The sequence below is a fragment of the Macrotis lagotis genome, chromosome 7, assembly GCF_037893015.1.
Source record: "Macrotis lagotis isolate mMagLag1 chromosome 7, bilby.v1.9.chrom.fasta, whole genome shotgun sequence".
NCBI classification, from domain to species: Eukaryota; Metazoa; Chordata; class Mammalia; order Peramelemorphia; family Peramelidae; genus Macrotis; species Macrotis lagotis.
In genome coordinates, this window is record NC_133664.1 from 46,354,682 (window position 1) to 46,376,660 (window position 21,979).

General features: G+C 36.2%; 1 protein-coding gene across 1 annotated transcript in view; it reads left to right on the forward strand.

Annotated features, from left to right (window-relative positions):
- Positions 1–3,165: 3,165 nt before the first annotated feature.
- Positions 3,166–21,979, forward strand: part of LOC141494037 (uncharacterized) — a 107,961-nt gene continuing 89,147 nt past the window's right edge. Inside the window, exon 1 of the mRNA XM_074195216.1 lies at positions 3,166–3,442. The gene's annotated coding sequence lies outside the window, so the exon portion shown is untranslated. The remainder of the gene's footprint in view (positions 3,443–21,979) is intronic.

Genomic DNA, 21,979 nt, shown 5'->3' on the forward strand with positions numbered 1-21,979 from the left:
ATAAGGAATTAATTCAAATCCACAGATATTAAGCCTACAGGTCATTATATTAGGGATACCAAGGGAATAATAATCCCTGATCCATATTCAAGGAGCTTACATGGTTGGGTAGGGGGAAGCAGTTATAGTGCCTATACAGGTAAATAAAATGCAAGGTAGTGGGTGAGGGCTGAAGGAGAAATCAGAATCAATGCCCTTGGAATATTTGGGGAGGGTCAGAGCACTGTCAAATAAGATCAGGAACTGTAAAAAAAAGCTAGGGATTTTAAATGGGAAAGGTGAGAAAGGAAGATGTTATACAAGTAGCCAAAGATGGGAGTTCACTCTCATATTTGGGTAACAACCAAAGCAAAAAGTACTTGAAGGAGAATCACGTAAACTAAAGCTGGGAAGGTAAATCAAACTAGATCATAGAAGGCCAAGAAATATATATTCTATTCATCATGTCCAAGGTCATCAAGTGAGCTAGAATGGTAAAAGAGAGAAAAACCTTATCAGTGGGCTATGTGGAGAGGTAGAACTTTGAATTATTTCTATGATTATATTCTGGAGAACAATTCAAAATTCCTCAAGAAAAGTAAATGGACTGCATCTTCTTCCCCAAGGAGCTTATTGGGTAAAAGTTTCCTATGTATAAAATATTCATGGAAAATTATTTTTGACAACATAAACCTGTAAATAAAACATGATTGGATAAGAGCTGAACAAACTGATTTAAGAATGTCATGGAACATTATATATCCTATATAATTCAGGTGTGGCTTAATACAAAATGAGGGAAATAGTCAAAAAGAACAATATAAACAGTAACTATGATTTAAAAAAAAAACAACACAGCTCCAGAAAAACTGACAGTTATATTACACCAGATTCCCAGAGTTAAAGGATGCATCCTCTCAACAAGTTTTAAAGAAACTGTTTTGATGCAATGTTCCTTAGAAAGCAGTTTCTGTGGGTGTTTTGTTGGGAAGCATCTGTTGAACCAATACAAAATCTATCAGCAAGTTTAAAACAAAGAGAAAAGATGAATGTTCTTGGAATGCCTTAAAGGCCAACAGGGGATAAAGATGAACTCATATACAAAAGGAGCTGTCATGAAAGCTGTTATTTTTCTAAATTATCTGTGCAAGAACTTAAGGAACACACTGACCATTCAGCAGTGCCAAGCCACATAATCAGAGCAAATGAAGTTATTATACAAATAAAACTCGTCTTTACACCTCACATACAAATTCATCCCTTGTCCAAACTAATAGGTATCTTTTAAGGTTACCATCATCCTTATATTCAACTTGGAATCATCCTTGATTTTTCCCCTCCAAGTTGTCCAACCTTGACAAGTCTTCTCCACATCTCTGGCATCAATCCACTCCTCAAGAGCCTCCAACAGTTGCCTGTTCCCTCTATGATAAAATAGGAACTCATCAGTTTGACAGTGAAAGTCTTTCCTAGGCTAACTTCAATTTATATTTTACTGCCTATTGTACATTATTCCTTCACTCTGTCCAAGGGCAAAGCAAGAGACTTAGTTTTTACCCATACTTGGTGTTTAATCTTTTATCTCTTATGTTTTCATAGTCTTTTACTCAAAGCGGGAATATACTCCCTCCTCACATCTGCATCTTAGAATCCCTACCTTCAAGACTCAGCTCACATGAAGGAAGGAAAAATAAGCATTTATTTAGTACCTACTGTTTACCAGGTACTCTGCTAAGTGATTAACAAGTATTACCCAATTTTATTCTCACAACAAACCTGGGAGGGAGGTGGTGGTATTATTTTGCCTATCTTACAGATGGAGAAACTGAGGCAGCCAGAATTCAAGTGACTTGCCCAAGGCCACACAGTCTATCTGAAGTTGCATTTGAATTAAAATCTTTCTGGTTCTTTTAATTTTTAGTGTTTCCTTCATCTTACAAATATTGAACACTTAGTAGATACTAGCTGAATTGGACTATCTTCATGGGCCTCATTACCAATGGTCAAGAAGACCTGTATGTATCCATAGAAGCCCACTACAGTCATCCTAATAACTCAGAATAATTCCTGAGAAGAAGCAATATAAATTAAAAGACTGGAAAGGTATCTTGGATACCATTCAGAGCATTGAAGTTGTGGCAAAAAGAAGAGTACTAACTTCTACAAACCAAAGAATAGGAGTTGAGTTCAATGGATAGTTAAATTTACAATGGTTTGTTTCTATGAATTCATGAAAGGTCTGAGTTTTAGTGTAATGACATACTGGCAAATGTGAAATCTGTCCTTAAATGCATATGCACTTGATTGCATTTGATGTAATTCCACATTTAACGTTCAAGACATAATCAGATATTCTGTGACAGTGTCCTCTAGGCTGACGAAAAAAAAGAACTTGCAGTTGCCTCCTGGGTCAAAACTAAGGGTGAATTGAAAAGGACATTTCATGACCAAAGGGAGTCCAGTAAAGACACTGTTGTAAGCCTCTGGGTGGTAGAGATATGGTAATAGTGGTGGTAGTAGCAACTTCCTGCAGTAAGCTGCCCATCTCTCCACTTGTAGCCACATGTGGTCAAGAACATGGCAGCTTTTTCTCTTTTCTTTGGCTGAACTAGGCACCTCCTTTAAATGGAAGTTTGAGGAAGAGTTCTTTGTTCCATCCTCAATCAGAAGAGCATCTACATTATACATAATATAGAGAAGTTCTCAACTGTTCTCTTTTTGTCCCTCTAACTACTCATAAAGCACCCACTTTTCTGACATGACTTCCTTTTTCTAAACTTAAAATCCCATCCCATGAGGTTCTTTAGTAAATACCCAGGCTTTTCACATTTTGACTTTTCTTCACTTTCAATTCTTAGCTTGTTACTCAGTTCCATCACAGAAATAAAAATTTTCACTACTTTGTTTCATTTTATTCCATTCCTGTCAACTATAGGATTAATAAACCTTTCTTTCTCAGGTAAGCCCTTAAGGGTAAGGATTCCATTCCAAATGTCTGCCACCATTCTGTTTTTTTTTGCCAGGGAGGATGGTTATAATTTGATATAGGTTCTCCCCAAGCCAACATGCATTTACTTGTCTCCCCTTTATTGTGTCTCAGGTCCACTCCCTTTCTCTTTATGACACAGACTATATGTTGAATCCAAGCAAATTAAATTTTGCAGCTGCCTGCTGTCTTTCCTCCTGTTTTTTTAATGCCTTCAATTCCCAGTTGCCCCAGGAGGGTCAAAGCACACTCTGGTTCAGGCCCTGGTTGCCAGGGCTGTCTGCAGCATCAAGGTGCAGCCTTAGAGCTCTGGACAAAAGCTGAACTGCCCACCATCAACCTTCAGGAACAAATTGAAGCAGCTAGATCCTCTATTTAAAGGAGGGGAGCGGGGGAAAGGTGGAAGGAACCTTACTTCATAAGCTTCATCAGAGCGGTGTTTTCTGTTGGCTAGTGTCATGGAAACAGTTCTGTGTGGTAAGATCTCCATTATATTAGAAGACTGTCATAAATTTGATGTGAAAGACTGTAGATAATATCATGCTCTGCTGAAAAATAGGGTTATTTTCAGCAGGAGAAAAAATCTGAAGCTATAGAAAATAGTTATCTTTAATGTGATACAGACCAGACCCAACCAAACATACTTTGACTTTCCATAGGGATTGTGGAAGTCATTAGGAAAGTCATCCTTTTATTCACTGCAAGCACATGGTTCATGATCCAAGAGGATCTCTAGTTATTTCCCTTAATTCATCAATAATGTCCTTTGGTAGGCCTGCCCTGAAGCAAAAACAAGCAACTGTGGGTGTCTTTAGTTTTCTCAGGCTGCTGCCATTGCTGTGCAAGAAAATAAATATCTACCTTCCATATATTTTAGTTTTTTATAAAGAACTCACCTCAGGACAGGCCTTTCAAATATGTACAGTGCAACTTTTCATATGGACTAAATATCTATATCTATATCTATATCTATATCTATATCTATATCTATATATATATATATATGTATGCTTGTTAAATGCCTCAATGTAACATTTTCCCCCAGGGTCTTTATCTGGAAATAAAGGCTTTAATTTAGAATCAACACAAACTCAATAAAATTTGGGTCAGAGTAAAGATGAATCAAAATGGAAAAGTGTGATGTTGGGTGGGATCTCCAAATTCTCTGGGCCTCAGTGTCTTCATCAATAAAATAGAATTGTTCTAAATGATATTTCATAGGAATAATAGCTAAATTGTATGTAGTAATTTAAGATTAACAAAACACTTCACATTATTTACATAATTTCAATTGGATTTCACGACAATTGAGGTAGGATTATAGATAAGGATTTCTCTCTCCATATATATATATATGTATATTTCTGACTGAGATTCTGGGTAGTATGGGGTTTCCAGAGAACTTTCTTTATCAAAGCAGACTGGTATCTTCTACACAATGTAGAGCCTTAGAGTATTGATGGGGAGCACTGAGAGGCTGAGCCACATGTTCAGGGCCAATATAAATCAGACAGGACTTGAGCATTGGCTTTCCTATGTTGTCCACCTTATAGCACTGGACATATTTATCAGAAAGCTTGATTAGAAGCTTGTCAGGCCAAGTTCTAACAGGAGTTTGAAACCAGTGGCTAAAAAGGCTCAGGAAGATTTACCATGTTTCCATTTTTTTAATTCTCCCAGTACCTGTTTTCCTGAGTCACTGAGAGCTAGTGGTGCCAGAAATTGTATCTATGCTATTTGAAAAGGAAATAAATATGTCAAGAGCACATCTTTGTTCAAAGGCAGCCTGTTTTCATTTCTTACCTACCCTGTTAGGAAATGGAAAGAGTGGATGTATATAGATGACTTTCAAGGCCACTGGAGAGACATTGTGGTTTAATAGAGTATTATTTGGGAAGACCTGAGGTCCAGTTCTTCTGATACTTGGAAACCATGTGACCATAAGCAAGTCATTTAAGCGTTCTAGGCTAAAAGTTCCACTACAAAGTGGGATACCAGTACTTGCCCCAGCAACTACCTTAAGAAGCTGCTCTGAAGAGAGTAGTTTGGGAACCATGCAATTGTCATATCTTGCTGTCATTTTGTGATGAATTAGGTTCTTGAGAACATAAGGGCTTTTGAGACTGAATAAAGTGATGAGACAATTGAGAGACCAGCCACCAGTGGCATTTTTTGGCAAAAACAAAAAAAATCTTGGACTAGGCCCTTTGAGAAGAGAACATGGTTCCCCAAGGCCCTTGTAATTTTGTTGGGGAAAGGAAATCGAAATATATGAAATAATTACAAAGCAACATAGTGCAGTGGATAAGGCACTGAACTTGAAATCAAGATGACCTGAATTCAAATCCAGCTTTAGACACTGTGATTCTGAGCAAATCACTTAACTTCAGTTTGCCTCAGTTTCCTCAGATGTAAAATGTAAATAACATCAACTCCTTCCCAAAATTGTGATGATCAAATAAGTTATTTGTAAAGTCCCTAGCACAATGCTCATGATATAGAAAAATGTTTTTCTAATCCCCCCTCTGCTGCCCTATTGGAATACAAGCTCCTTTGAGATCAGGGACTGCTTCTATCTCCAGAACTAAACTCAGTTCCTGATACATAGTAAGTGATCAATAATTGGTTTTGAATTGATAATGGCACCCCTTCCATTGAAGAGACCACAACTCTCTTTTATGTTGCTAGGAGGCCCCCGCTAAGGCCACTACACTGCCCTGGTAGACTGGAATGAATGCTTCATTTGATTTCAGAAGAGAATCAGGTTCTAATAGCACTTGTGAATGAGGACATTAATGCTTAGAGCAGGAGGAGAGAAACTTTTTTCTGCCAAAACTTAAAAATTAGCCTGCTATTTTTGGGCAAACATGTAATTCACCCCTAAAAAGTTAAATTTATTGAATTTTGAGTACAACCTTGAGTTGCCTTGGCAGCACCAGACCAAATGATTTTCCCCACAGCCTTGCACTGTCCAAAGACTTCCCTTTCCTAGAGTATAGCTGTGAGAAAAATCTATAAATTCTTCCATATATTTTACTATTTTATAAAGACCTTGCCTCCAATCAAGACTTTCCAATATGTACAATGGAACTTTTCATGTGGACTAAATATATATGCTTGTTAAATGCCTCAATGTAGCATTTTCCCCTAGGGTCTTCATCTGGAAATGAAAGCTTCAATTTAGGATCAACACAAATTCAATAAAGGGACCCTAGGGGAAGATATAAAATCTTTTTTGAAATGTTTTTGTTAAATTTTAAAATTTAACAAAAACATTTTCATGGACACAGAAGATGAGAGGATTCATTATAAAACAAATTTCCATTTCACGAAAGCCTATGAGACTTCCGGCCAAGATGGCAGAGAGAAGACAAGAACTATGATTAAAAAAAGAATGGAATCAGTGGAAACTAATGACTTCATGAGACAACAAAATTGTGTAAAACAAAACCAAAAGGTCGAAAAAATAGAAAAAACTGTAAAATACCTCATCAGCAAAATCATTGGCTTCAAGAACAGATCAAGATGGGAGAACATCAGAATTATCGGCCTTCCTGAAAACATTGAAGAGGAAAAAAAGCCTGGACTTAATATTACAGGATTTAGTAACGGAAAATTGTCCTAACATCATGGAACCAGAGAGCAAAGTAGTTATTGAAAGAATACATTGATCCCCTCTGGAAAGAGATCCTAAAATGAAAACACCAAGGAATGTTGTGGCTAAATTCCAGAACTATCATAGAAAAGAAAAAATGCAGGCAGAAAGAAAAAAAAGCAGCCTGAAAGAAAAAAATATTTAAAGGCAGAAAGAAAAAAAAGCAGCCTGAAAGAAAAAATATTTAAATACCCAGAAGCCACAGTAAGGATTATGCAGGACCTGGCAGCAGCAACATTAAGGGCCTGAAATGAGATATTCCAAAGAACAAGGGAATGCAGGCAAGAATCCACTACCTGGCAAAGCTGAGCTTTCACTACCAGGGAAAAAGATGGACTTTTAATGAAATGGGAGACTTCCAAGATTTCATGATGAAAAGACCAGAGCTAAATAGAAAATCTGGACATCAAACAGGAGGCTCAAGAGACACATGAAAAGGTTAAAAAAAACAACAAACCGCTATCCAATAAGATGAAATTGGCTATATACCCACCTGGGAGAAGGAGTTTCATAACTCTTGAGAATTGTAACTCTATTAGAATATACATAGCCAGAAGTGATGGACACTCATAACTTTTCTGACTCAGATAGAATGATTTAAAAACAATACCTCCTTAAAAAGGGGGACAGTAAGGACAAGGAAGGTTGGAGGGAGACTGAATGGACTAAATCTCATTACATCAAGAGGTATGAAAGATCTATTGTAATTGAGGGGAAGAAGGGATTTGGTGAGAACCACCTGAATCTTCATCTTATCAGACTTGGCTTAAAGTTAACTTAGACACAGTTAAGTTAAGAAGGTTATCCTACCTTTCAAACATTAAAAGGGGAAAAGTGGAGGGGGGGATGGGGAGGGGGAGAAGAAGAGGAACCAACAGAAGGAGGGAAGAAGGGGAAAAGGGGAAAGGAAAAGGGGAAAGAAAGGTGAAGGGGGTTGATATAAGAGGGCAAACACACTGAAGGTGGCAGTATTCAGAAAGCACTGGAGAATATGGATAATTGGGAAAAGGGGGAAAATACAAATAGAAGGAAGATAGCATGGATGGCAACAAAGAGTAGTTATAACTTTGAATGTGAATGGGATGAACTCTCCCTTAAAATGTAAGTGAATAGCAGACTGGATTAAAAAACAGAATCCTACAATATGCTGCTTACAAGAAACTCATTTGAAGCAAGAGATATAGAGTAAAGGTAAAAGGTTGGAGCAAAATATCTTTCACTTCAGCTATAGTGAAAAAAAGCAGGGGAAGCAATCCTTATCTCAGACAAAGCAGCTGCAAAAATAAAGATTAAAAGAGATAAGGAAGGAAACTATATCCTCCTAAAAGGTATCATAGACAATAAAGTGATTTCGATACTAAATATGTATGCACCCAACAGCATCCAAATTATTAGAGGAGAAATTGAAAGAGCTACAGGAAGACATAGACAGCAAAACTCTGCAAGTGGGAGACCTCAACCTCCTGCTCTCAGATTTAGATAAATTGAATCACGAAATAAACCAGAAGGAAGTCAAGGAGGTAAATAGATTGTTATAAAACCTAGATATGATAGACCTATGGAGGAAATTGAATGAAGATAGAATGGAATATACTTTTTTCTTTGCACTACATGGCACTTACACAAAAATTGACCATGTACTAGGACATAAAAACCTAATGATCAATTGCAGAAAGGCAGAAATAGTGAATACAACTTTCTCAGATCATAATGCAATAAAAATTACATGCATTTATGGGCCAGGGAGAGACAGACCCAAAACTAATTGGAAGCTTAATAAGCTCATTTAAAGAATGAGTGGATCAAGCAACAAATTATAGAAGGAATTAATTATTTCTTCCTATGACAATAATGAAACAACATACAAAAACCTATGGGATACATTCAAGGTAGCTGTCAGGGGATATATGATATCTTTAAATGTTTACATAAATAAATTAGAGAAAGATGAAATCAATGAACTAAATATAGAACTAAAAAAATTAGAAAAAGAACAAATTAAAAACCCCCAATTGCATACCAAATTAGAAATTCAAAAAATGAAAGCAGAAATTAATAAAATCAAAAGCAAGAAAACCATTGAACTTATAAATAGATCCAAGAGCTGGTTTTATGAAAAAACCCAATAAAATTGATAAACGTCTTGTCAATTTGACTTAAAAAAAGAAGAAAACCAAATTTCTAGTATCATAAATGAAAAAGGTGAACTCACCACCAATGAGGAGGAAATTAAAGTAATATTTCAGAATTATTTTTCCCAGCTCTTTGCCAATAAATTTGAAAATCTAAGTGAAATGAATGAATATTTACAAAAATATAAGTTACTCAGATCTAAATGAAAAATAAATTAAAAACCTAAATAATCCTATTTTAGAAAAAGAAATTCAACAAGCCATTATTGAACTCCCTAAGAAAAAAACTCCAGGGCCTGATGGATTCACAAGTGAATTTTATCAAACATTTAAGGAAGAATTGGTTGCAATTCTGTATGAACTCTTTGGAAAAATAGGTGAAGATGGAACTCTGTCTCTTTCTATGAAACCAATATGGTACTGATACCTAAACCAGGAAGAGTTAAAACAGAGAAAGAAAATTATAGACCCATCTCTCTGATGAATATAGATGCAAAAATCTTAAATACAATCTTAGCAAAACAATTACAACAAGTTATCACTAGGATAATACATTATGATCAAGTAGGATTTATCCCAAGAATGCAAGGTTGGTTCAATATTAGGAAAACTGTCAGTATAATTAATGATATCAATAACATACCTATCAGAAATAATAAGATCATACCCATAGATACTGAAAAAGCTTTTGACAAAATACAGCAGCCATTAGGAATAAATGGATTGTTTCTTAGAATAATAAGCATTATCTATCTGAAACTATCAACAAGCATTATATGTAATGGGGATAGGTATGAGGCATTCTCAATAAGATCAGGGGTGAAACAAGGATGCCCATTATCATCACTACAATTCAATATTGTATTAGAAATGTTAGCTTCAGCAATTAGAAAAGAAAAAATAAATTGAAGGAATTAGAATAGGGAAGGAGGAAACAAAACTCTCACACTTTGTAGATGACATGATGGTATACCTAGAGAATCGCAAAAAAATCATCCAAAAATCTACTGGAAACAATTAGCAATTTTAGCAAATAGCAGGATATAAAATAAATCCTCATAAATCTTCAACATTTCTATATATGACTAGCAAGATATAGCTGAAAGAGCTAGAAAGAGAAATCCCATTCAAAGTAACCTCAGACAAAATAAAATACCTCGGAGTCTACCTGCCAAGGCAGACTCAAAAACTTTTTGAAAACAATTACAAAACACTTCTCACACAAATAAAATCATATTTAAATACCTGGGGAAACATCAACTGTTCATGGATAGGTGAAGCTAATAAAATAAAAATGACAATTCTACCAAAACTAAACTACTTCTTTAGTGCCCTACCAATCAAAATTCCAAAAAATTACTTTTATTGAGTTAGAAAAAAGTTGTGAGTAAATTCATAAAGAGAAATAAAAACTCAAGAATGTCCAGGGATTCCATAAAAAAGTGAAAAAGAAGGTGGCATAGCCTTACCGGATCTAAAATTATATTATAAAGCATCAGTCATCAAAATGGTCTGGTATTAGCTAAGAAATAGAGTGGTGGACCAGTGGAATAGACTAAGTGCAATAGCAGGAAACAATTATAGTAATCTGCTGTTTGATAAACCCAAAGGGTCCAGCTATTAGGATAAAAACTCTCTCTTTGATAAAAACTGTTGGGAAAACTGGAAGTTAGTATGGAAGAAACTTAGATTAGAACAACACCTCACACCCTATACCAAGATAAGATCCAAATGGATTCAGGATTTAGACATAAAAAAACAATATTATAGGCAAACTAGAAGATCAGGGAGTAGTTTACCTGTCAGATATATGGAAAGGAAAACAGTTTATAACCAAGAAAGAGATAGAGATCATTAAAAACAAACTAGATAATTTTGATTACATTAAATTAGAAAGCTTTTGCACGGACAAAACCATTGTAACCAAGGTTGAAAGAAATGTAGTAAGTTGGAAAACAATTTTTGCAACTACTATTTCTGAAAAAGTACTCATTTCTAAAATATGCAGAGAACTGTGTCAAAGTTTCAAAAAACAGCCATTTCCCCAGTTGACAAATGGTCAAAGAATATGCAAATGTAATTTACAGCTGAGGAAATCAAAGCAATCCATAGTCATATGAAAAATTGCTCCAAATTATTACTTATTAGAGAAATACAAATTAAAGCACCTCTGAGATACACTTCACTCCTCTCAGACTGGCCAATATGACCAGAAAGGACAATGATCAATGTTGAAAGGGATGCGAGAAATCTGGGATATTAATACATTATTGGTGGAGCTGTGAAAGTTTATGGAGAGCAATTTGGGATTATGCCCAAAGGGCAACAAAAATGTGTGTACCCCTTGATCCAGAAATACCACTACTGGGTCTATACCCTGAAGAGATTATGAAAAAGGGTAAAAACATGACTTGTACAAAAATATTTATAGCAGCCATGTTTGTGGGGAAGAAACCAGGAGGGTTGAAAATTCAGGGAAGCCTGGAAGGATTTGCATGAACTGAGGCTGAGTGAGATTAGCAGATCCCGAAAAACATTGTATACCCTAACAGCAACATGGGGGTGATGATCAACTTTGATGGACTTGCTCATTCCATCAGTGCAACAACCAGGGACATTTTTGGACTATCTGCAATGGAGAATACCTTCTGTATCCAGAGAAAGAATTATGGACTTTGAACAAAAAGCAAAGACTATTACCTTCAAATAAGAAAAAAAAACTTATCTGATTATGTAATTTTATTATCTCATACTTTATTTTTCTTCCTTAAGGATATGATTTCTGTCATCACATTCATCTGCGATCAATGTATAACATGGAACCCCCCCCTTTGGTGGGGGGGAAGCAAGAATGGGGGGGGGGATTGTAAAACTCAAAATCTTTCTAAAGAAAAAAAAAAGAAAACCCTATATAAAACTACACATTGTTTTTCAGAGCTGCCCAGCCTTGCTCTCTTGGATTTTTTATTCTGCTATGCATTTTTTACTTTATTTTTTCCCTCCTGCCCTAAAGAGGGATACAATTAAGTTCAGATATATACATAAATATCTATATACACATTTATACACATATACACATCTGCTTCTTTGAAAGTACATAGCATATATATATTATATATATATATATATATATGTATACACACACACATACACACACACACACACACACACACGCACACACACACACACACACACATACACATATATTTAGGTTTTTGCAAGACAAATGGGGTTATGTGACTTGCCAAGGCCACACAGCTAGGTAATTATTAAGTGTCTGAGGCCGGATTTGAACTCAGGTACTCCTGACTACAGGGCCCGTGCTCTATCTACTACACTACCTAGCCACACTTCCTTTATATATTTAAAAAAAAATTTTCCAATTACATGCAACAGTCAGGTTTTTTTGCAAGGTTTTAAATTTTAGAGTTTTTCTACCTCCTTCCCTTCCTTCTCCCCTCCCCCTGACAGCAATCTGATATGGGCTTTACATTTATAACCAGGCTAAATATAGTCCAATATTGATCATGTTGGGAGAAAAGACTCAGATCCAAATAGAAAAAAAAAGAAAGCCAAAGAGGAAAAACTATGACAGGACAACTTTTAAAAGTTGAAGATAGGGGTGGCTAGGTGATGCAGTGGATAGAGCACCGGCCCTGTAGTCAGGAGCACCTGAGTTGAAATTCGGCCTCAGACACTTAATAATTACCTAGCTGTGTGGCCTTGGGCAAGCCACTTAACCCCATTGTCTTGCAAAAACCTGAAAAAACAAAAAGAAAATTTGAAGATAATCTTTAGTCTTCATTTAAATTCCACAGTTGCTTCTTCTGGTTTCGATACTATTAGTATTTTCCATCATAAATATTTTTAAATTGTCCTTGATTATTGTACTGCTGAAATGAACAAGTCCCGTCATGACTGATCATCATCCCATGTTAATGTGTACAATGTTCTTCTGGTTCTGCTCATTCACTCAGCATCAATTCCAGTCTTTTCAGGTTTTTCTGAAATCCAGTCCCTCATGATTTTCTACAGAACAATAGTATTCCATCACATACATATATGACAATTTGTTCAGCCATTCCCCAATCAATAAGAATCCCATCAATTTCCAATGCTTTGCTACTGCAAAGAGAGCTGCTATGAACATTTTTATACCTGTGGGCTTTCCATGTCTTCTAAATCTCATTTCCTACATCATAGTCATGTTCCAACCCAATTGATATATGAGAGGATGTCTGTGAAATTTTTCTCCAATTTTCTGTATTCTAGTCTGGGGTTTTTTTTAATACAAAATTTTAAAGTAATCAAAACTATTTTATAGTTCAACAATGCTCACCTTATAATATAGCTCAACATCTGATATTACTGAATCTGAATTCTTTACATCTTTCCCCCCACCCCTGATTTCTTTGAATTCCTTGACCTTTTGTTCTTCCAAATGAACTTTCTAACTCAGTAAAATAATTTTAGTAATTTAAGTAGTTTATAATACATTAGGTAAAATTGTCTTTTGTTTTATTGGCCTTACCTTCCCATGAACAATAAATATTAAATTATTTAGATCTGACTTTATATACAAAGTATTTTATATTTATGTTCATACAGTTCCTTGGTTGTTTTGGTGGATATATCTTCAGATATTTTATACTGTCTATTATTTGGTCCTCACAATAATCCTATAAGGTAGCTAATGCTATCTCTATTTTATACCTAGGGAAAGTGAGGCAAACTTCACCCTTGATCAACTAAGAAGCTTCTCTTTGTTTTCAAATTCTGTTAAAGTTTCTCAATGCAAAACTCCAAGTCTGTCTTTACTACTTCCTATGCTTCAAAAGTAAATCCTCTGACCCCTGGATTACACCTCTCAGAAACTCCTTTGGACAGAATATCTGACTGCAGTTTGGATTTTGGACTATATCCCCTAAAAGAATTCTCAAGGGTAAATTTTAACTGGTGCCCACTTGGAGGCAGGCAAATATCATATCTTTTCATTAAATCTGGCTTGCCAATTGATTTTTAGTGTTTTGACAAAGAGGGAGCAAGTGCCAGATAATGGAATCCTTTTATAGTAATGAGGTCAAAGCCCACACAATTGTGCTTACTCCTGTGCCCAACATCTTAAGAACCAAATCAAGGGATCCATGAGTACTTCATCAATGATGACCAAATCAAATGGTGGGCAGCAGTTATGAGTCTCTGAATCAACTTGAGTGACCTAGAACCTTATTGCCTCTCTCTGTCCTCTGGAATGGGTAGGAATAAATATTAGGGCTACTGGTCTTCTACCTGATCATATATGTCCTTCAACATAAATCTAAAAGCTCACCTAAACAACTTCTACCACCTTGTAATTCAGATCTAAGACCCATAATTTTTCAGGTTAATATAACTGATTTGATTTGGAGTCCTCATGGGACATACTGCTGTCTAAGTGGTGACATGGTGGATAGAGCACTAGGTCAAAAGTCAAGAAAACTCCTCAAATCTCACCTCAAGCTGCAGGGGCAAGTCACTTTACCCTGTTTGCCTCATTTTCTCCTCTCTAAAGTGAGTTGGAGAAGGAAATGACAAATAACTCATGTCTTTATCAAGAAAACCTCAAATGAGGTCATGAAGAATCAGACACAACTGAAACTAATGAACAAAACCATGTGCACATGCACATGCATGTTGTATGTATTAATGTGTCCATGTATATAGGCATGAACATAGATACATGAGGTGTATTATGTATGTATGTTATATGTAGTATATATATACATATGTGTGTGTATTTATCCTTCATTCTCTAGCCATGGTAGAATTGTTCTAATGTGTGCTACTGTGACTAATCAGACCAATATAAACTTAGAATGTTCTTCCACAAGATTGGCACAAATAGCCCATGTGAATACCTGGGATGGAGTCTCTAAATTTGTACATCTCAAGTTTCCTTTAAGCTGCTTCAATTCTGTTTTGCTCATAAATCACTGCACCTTCTGAAGATGGCACACCATGTTGGGCAGTCCTGAACCAGTGTCTCCCATTTCATGTAATTTATTCCAAAGGAATTGGACACTTGAATTGGTCAGTTTTTCTGACCACCATGTGAGGGTTTGCTCTGTATGAATACCAATAGACTATTTTATGGAGAACTCAAACAACATGGCCAGCCCATCGGAGTTGTGTTCCCTGTGGTAAAGTCTGAAAGCTTGGCGGTTTAGCTCCAGAAAGGATGTTAGTGTCTGCTATCTTATTCCATCAGATGATCTTTAGAATCCTTTAAAATCCTGGCACTGGTACACTGTCCAGGTTTCACAGGCATACAACAATGAGGTCAGCACAACAGCTGTGTAGACCTTCAGTTTGGGTAGTCAGTCTACTACTTCTTCTCATCCACATTTTGGTTTAGAGCCTCCCAAACACTGAGCTAACTCTGTAAATGCATGTGTCATCCTCATTGTCAATGTGTAGCTCCCTGGCAAGCATACTGCCAAGGTAAATGAACTTAATCCCAGAATTCAAAACTCCTCCATTTACTGTAACTAATGTGGATAGTGTGGTCTTTGCTGATGGAACACCTATATTTTCTTGGTTTTAATTGTGAGACCCAAATTAGCACAAGATCTTATAGGAAAACGTTCAGTGTTTCTTCCCTTACTTCTTAGATGAAGGGAAGAAAGAATATTAAAAATAAGGCATTGATGTAACCCTCAAAATCAGACTTGTCACAGAATACTATAAAGAGAATTAAAAGATGAGGTCTAGTACTTATTTTGTAGGTTTAACTTGAATAAGAACGTAAAAAGTAGAACCACAAATTAACTCAGACCCTACAGGGAGTATCAGAGGTTATCAGTTTTGTTTCAAAAGATTAAATACTCCTCTCTTGGACTTTCAAAACCTTCTATAGTCTATCTCCATCCTCCTTTTCTAGGCTTCATTCTTTAATGTTCAACTTTCTAGTCTAACCTTCCCACTCTTCCTCCTCTAAATACTTCATACCTCATCTTTGCTCTATCCCCACCTCCATGCCTGGAATCAGGTCTCTTATTCCTTCAAAACTCAGCTCTTGTCATCTTCTATAGGAGGCATTTCCTGATCCACAACCCCCATACCCCCAATTGCTAGTATCCTTCCCATGGAAATATCTTTAACATATTTTATTTTTTATTTGCTTGAGGGATAATAGCTCTTACTTTCCTGGACTGTTGTTTGGATAAAATGCCTTGCAAATTTTAAAATGCTCTATGAATTCTTGCTTTTCTTATCTGACTGGCAAAGAATAAAGTATAATAATTACATTACTCATTCTGGACAACATTCCCCTCTAATGTAGCTTATAAAAGAACATCATTAGGTTTTTTTAGCTCAGTAGATTAATCTACTGAATTTGCTGTTCCTAAAATACCATATTTGTGCTGAAAAGTCATGGAAGGGCTTATTATCTATCCCTTTGTCATATTCACCAACTTTAAACAGGAAGTTGAACAAGCCACTGCAAAATATTTGTGTAGCCCATGAGTCAACAGAAGGCCCCTTTTTAAGATCTCTCACTTGTCTGGTAGAGCCTGGACTCTTGAGGGTAATGCACCAGTGGCATCCAAGGATAAAACATAGATTTTTTTTTAATTCTTCACTAAAGGACATGGAAAGAACCCACATCTTATTCCATCGAGTGTCAAGACAATAAAATACAATAGAATGTTCATTAAGCACCTTCTTTGTTTCATTCCCTGTGGGGTTCCAGCCTCCATGGGGTCCTTGGAACCTGACAGGAGGGATAGAGTTGGCAAAATGAGTTGAGTCAAAAAAAAGGGTAAAGGCAGGAGCAGGTTGACTGTCAGCTGCTTGGATTTATTTTTGTAGTCTCAGAATCATATCAAACAAGCAAACTAAAATCATTTCCTTGGTTACAAAAGTATACAATTTTCATCATTAATCATATAGTTCATATGGTTATGAGTTCGATCATGTAGTGGTTACAAGTATGATTATCAATCATGTAGTTAATGTTCTTGTCCCTGCTCAGATTGTGATGACCTCAACCTGTCTGTTGCCTAGTTTGTTGCTGCATAGTAAAGTTATTAATTAAGCAGAACTTTCCTGACAATAATCTTTGATATAATTTGTTTAATTGAATGCTTTTATGTTTTTGTGCTGCATATGTAATGTTTTTTCGATATGCTCCCTTGACAACCTATAGTGAGGGTAGTTATGTTTGTCCACCCATCCTTTGACTCCTTCAATAACTAATTTTCCTTTCAGCCCTTGTTGGTAGACACTATGGTTTCTATGACTTTTTATTCTTTCCTAATAAACTAAGGCTGTTAGAGTTCACATATTGGTCACCTATACTAACTATTCTCTCACCATCTTTATCATATATTCCTGTGTATGATAAGGGGGGCAAAACTGTTAATTTCCCTGGAGCTCTATCTGACCCATCTTGTATCTGGTTTCCCTGTGTATATATTCGGATGTCTCCCTGGAACTTCCAGTTCTGTATTTTTTAAAGATTCCATAATGCTGAAGCTTTTTGTATGTCTCAGGGAGAGGCAGCCCTGTTAAATTTGGACAGAGTTCACAACTTGTTTTATTCAAGGAATTTCTCTGAAATCCTTCCTTTATAGTCATTCCACTATTAGGATGAGTAAGTTTTGCAATCAATAATAGACTTATAAATATGGGTATACATGGAATCCCTATATATATGGAAGAAGGAAATGTTGTTCCATCAGGCAGTGTGGCCGCCTTGAGTCTTCTTGCCACGACTGTGTCAAACAGCTTAGAGACCCTGGCTCCCAACAACTCCCTGTGCTAAAGTACTGGGAATACAAATGAGAAAAAGAAAAGAGAAATTGTAAAGCTTAAAAGAGTTATTCAGGGTGGGGGCATGATTTTGATGAAGTCAAAATCAAGCGGAGAAGTTGATGGGAAATGAAGATATGACTGGAAATCCTGAGTCTCCTTTCAAGAAAATCTTTGGGAGTTATTTGTTTTTTTCCAATCAACCATGGGTACAAATGAAGTATTAAGCATCAATGTGGAGACAATCTCCCTAAGTTGAGATTTCTGATAACTTTATCCTGGGGGAATCATAATGTCACTGAAATTGAAGCCAAGCAGATGACTCAAGGTTCCCCAGAAACCATGCAGTCTTTTTGGACTGTTCCCAGCAAAGAGAGGTCAGGGTTTGCATCCCCACTTTGATACCTTCTCCCAAGGGTTCTTTGGTTGCACCTTGACACTCCTAGCAGGTAGCTTGCCACCATTTGCTGCTCACTCCATATGATCACATCCTCCACTACAACTGTTTTTCCTACCATATCTCTTGACCTCTTAGCTGTCACTGTTGTCTGCAGCCATCCTAGAGGACAATTTCCCTCTCACCAATGATATCACTTTGATGTGCTACTCCCTGAAATTCATCTTTCCTCTAGCAGATGGTGGTTATTACATCCTCTCCAGAGAACTAGCACTATCATTTGTCTTTCCATCTCTCATTTTGTGGGACATCTGGACCAGATTATACAAATTATTCCAGATCTTTAAAGAAAAAATAGACCCTGTTGTTCCTGGTACATAAAAGACAGAGGAAAAAGATCTAAAAGACACAAATTTTCAGTTTGCACTGCATTTGAATTGAGAAAAAATAAAAACCCTGACTGCTGTACAAATACATACTTGTGGTTGGAGGAAGATTTCTTTTTGTCCAGATATGTCAATAATGATTTTATGCTCACCTCTGAAAGAAGGTCATTTGAATTCACTGAGATACAAAGAGTTGAAGTTCTTCTCTTGCTACATAATTCATGGAATGTTTAAAAATTCTATTTATAGCTTTCCTCCTTTTGTTCAGTTCAACACCTAATGCACATCTCTTCAGTCTTTTATTTCAATGTTACATGAACTTGAAAAGTTCGTTAAATTGATGAGTGCTAGCTAGACCATGATTAGATTATCAGTAGTATAATACTTTTTGATTAATGGAAGAGTATATTACCAGAACATGATTTTGGTACCTGTTTTGTATTCTTCATATACACTATCCAGAATGAAAATCATTTATGATCATAACTATCTTCTTGGAAATGAACTATTGAAGAATAGGTGTTTACAACGATAGCTATGAATGAAGCACTACTTATCTTCATTTTTTTTAGAACAAGAGTTTGAGAGTGATTGGCAAGGAGTTCATAGCAGCTCACCAGAAGCAATGGGAACAAGGAAAAGGGTAGACAAAGCTAGACAGTGTCTTAGAAAGAACAGTGAAATGGGAGCAAATAGATCTGCATTATTGTGTGGGCTCTCATCCTATTGAGTTATACAATTTTGGGAAATTCTTTCCCTTCTCTAGATCTCAACGTTTTTTCATCTGCAAGAAAAGGGAGAGGTAAATGAGATGATTTCTAATGTTTTTCCCAGCTCAAAAATTCTGTAATTCTATCTTTTCTCAAAGGATTTTTCTCTTTTCCTTCCTCTATCCCTCTTGCTCTATCCACACTAAATAATATTAAAATAACTAAATCAAAGATCTCTCAAATGTATCAATGTCTTAAGAGCTTTACAATGAAAAGTCAATCCTGGAAGCTTGCTCCAACCAATTTGCTACAAAGCACAGATCTTGATTGCACCTGAGGACAAATGTATTGCTCTGAGGGCAAAGATGATAGTCTTGCTTTGAAAGTAGGTCCAAATCCTGTGACTTCTGGTTAGCCTCAGTGCTAAACTGGTACCCACAAAAAAGTTAAAATGACCTAGCAATAGACTTCCACTGAACTGGATAAATATAATTTTCACCTTTCAAACAAAGTAAACAAAATTTTGAGATAATGTATCTGTTGAAATATTGATATGAGTAAAGGTTCAGAGGGACCAGTTTGAAAGGGGGAAAACACCAGTTATTTTTTCAAATAAGGATATTTACTGAAATTGACTTAATTTTTGACTTATTCATGGGCAGTCTAAAAGCTTTCCCTGAACTTCATGATCATGCATGATCTGAAAACATTCTAGGCTTTTGTTATTCATCTTTTGCTATCAGAAAAATTACAGTTATGGTATACATAAGTCCTCTCTACACTTCTGTATTTTCTAAGGTTGTGACTTATAGGCTATCTGAAGTGACCCATGTTAATTATTAAGTCTTATTATATCTTCTTCATTCTCTGCCCCTACCCTTTCAAGACCTTTGAAAGAGAAGGACTCTCTTTGATCAGATGGTTTACCTTCATCATTAACTAGACTTTAAAAATGTCTTATATGTTCCTATACAATTCACTGAAATGAGTTGAAATAACAAGGAAAAAGCAAATAGAAACTAAGATGACCCACTCTTTCATATACATCTCATTGGATTGACTGATAGATGAATGTAGACAGCAATCTTTAAAACATTGCATTTCTAAGAATTTTGAAAATAAGTCAAGTGGCTTAGGAGAAATATCACATCACACACTTGGGTTAACATTGTCCCCATAAAAGCCAAGAAAACCCCAAATAGTGTCATAAAGAGGGAGAGAGAGAGAGAGAGAGAGAGAGATGGAAAAGATAGTGAAAAAGTGAAAGACAGAAAACTGAATAGTTTTACAACCAGCAATCGAAGTGTAAAGGAAAAAAAAACACTTTCAATAATTCTCTAGCTTAACAGAATACATACTTCTCTCATTTGATATATTTTTGTATTGGTTCACATTAATCAGCTGCTGCCACAAGGGTGGCCAGTATTTTTCCTTACCAGCATTTTTCCTACCAGCACAATTGCTTATTTATTTGTTCATTTGTTTGTTTGTTTGTTTTCATTTGTATGTGCATATTTCCAAGTTACAAAATTTTCCTCCACCCTCCCTTTCCATCCCCACCCCTTAGCAGGGAATAGTCAGATTAGCATGTGACATATAATTTTGTTAAACATATTTAGAATTAGACTTTCTGGCATGAGGAATTAGGATTAAGGATAAGAGATATATCAGATAATTTTTATAATGTGTTCATCAGATTCAGATTGGTTGGCTTTTTTCCTGTTTGTTTTGTTTTTCTTCCTCTGGTTGGGGATAATATAGTCTATAACCAGTTAAATATAGCTGTCCTTGTTCTCTGGACTGTCCAGAAGAGTTGCTTTCATCAAGGTTATTCATCTCATAATGTTGTTGATGTGTACATTGTAGTGGTTGAACATCTTAAACTAGAGCTATTTACATGGCATTATTAGAAAACACTGTAGGGGCAGCTAGGTGGCACAGTGGATAGAGCACCTGCCCTGGAGTCAGAAGAACCTGAGTTCAAATCCAACCTCAAACACTTAATAATTACCTAGCTGTGTGACCATGGGCAAATCACTTAAGCCCATTGCCTTGCAAAAAAACAAACAAAAAAGAAATAGTGATTATGAAAACAGCTTAACTCCCCTGCTAAAAAAATCATCTCCTGTGATAGAAATATTTAGGGAGGCAGAGATATCAATCTAGTCCAATACCCTCTTCTCTCAGAGCACAACAGAGCAGACAACCTTGTGGTCCCTTCTCCTGCTCTCCCTGACGCAGCAATATAAATCTGCCTTGGAGAGAAGTGGGCAAGATTCCAGAGACAACTATGCATGCCTCTCTGGAAACCACATTTAGGGAATCCATTTGGCCATATAAAGGGCAAAAAACCATGGAGAGGTAACAAACAGATCCTACATATATAAACTGTCCTCCATCCCCACACACCCCAATGGTAATGAAAGAAAGGGATTCTAGAAAATCATTCCATAAAAAGGGGAGGTAGGGTGGAAATGTAAGTGAAAATCTATGTTCCTTTTCTGTGGGGAAACTAAATGGGACTCTAGACAAGAGAAAAGGGAGCGGCAGTAAGAAAATAATAAGAGAAGAAATGGAACCAACCCATGAAAATTAGTTATGGAAGAAAAATGGAATTGAGGGATACATGGAGTGGGATGATGGTGGGGTCCAAGATCACAGCTGGGAGCAATAGGGGATACAGACTTGGCAACCAGGTCAGCATGAGCAATGCCATTTCAGTGATCGAAATCCCTTACTCTTAACCCAAGACACCTTCCAGAAGTGTCATTTTCAGTTTTATCACATATTAATATTAGCTTTTCAAAGAGAGGCCTGTTTTCTTTTCCTCCATTTCATGATTCTCTCTTTGAATAATTTGCCACTCAGAAGTGTCTCTTACTGGGGGAACTGGGGAGCTTCTTCAGTGAAAATAATCACAACTTTTTAAAAAAATGGATAA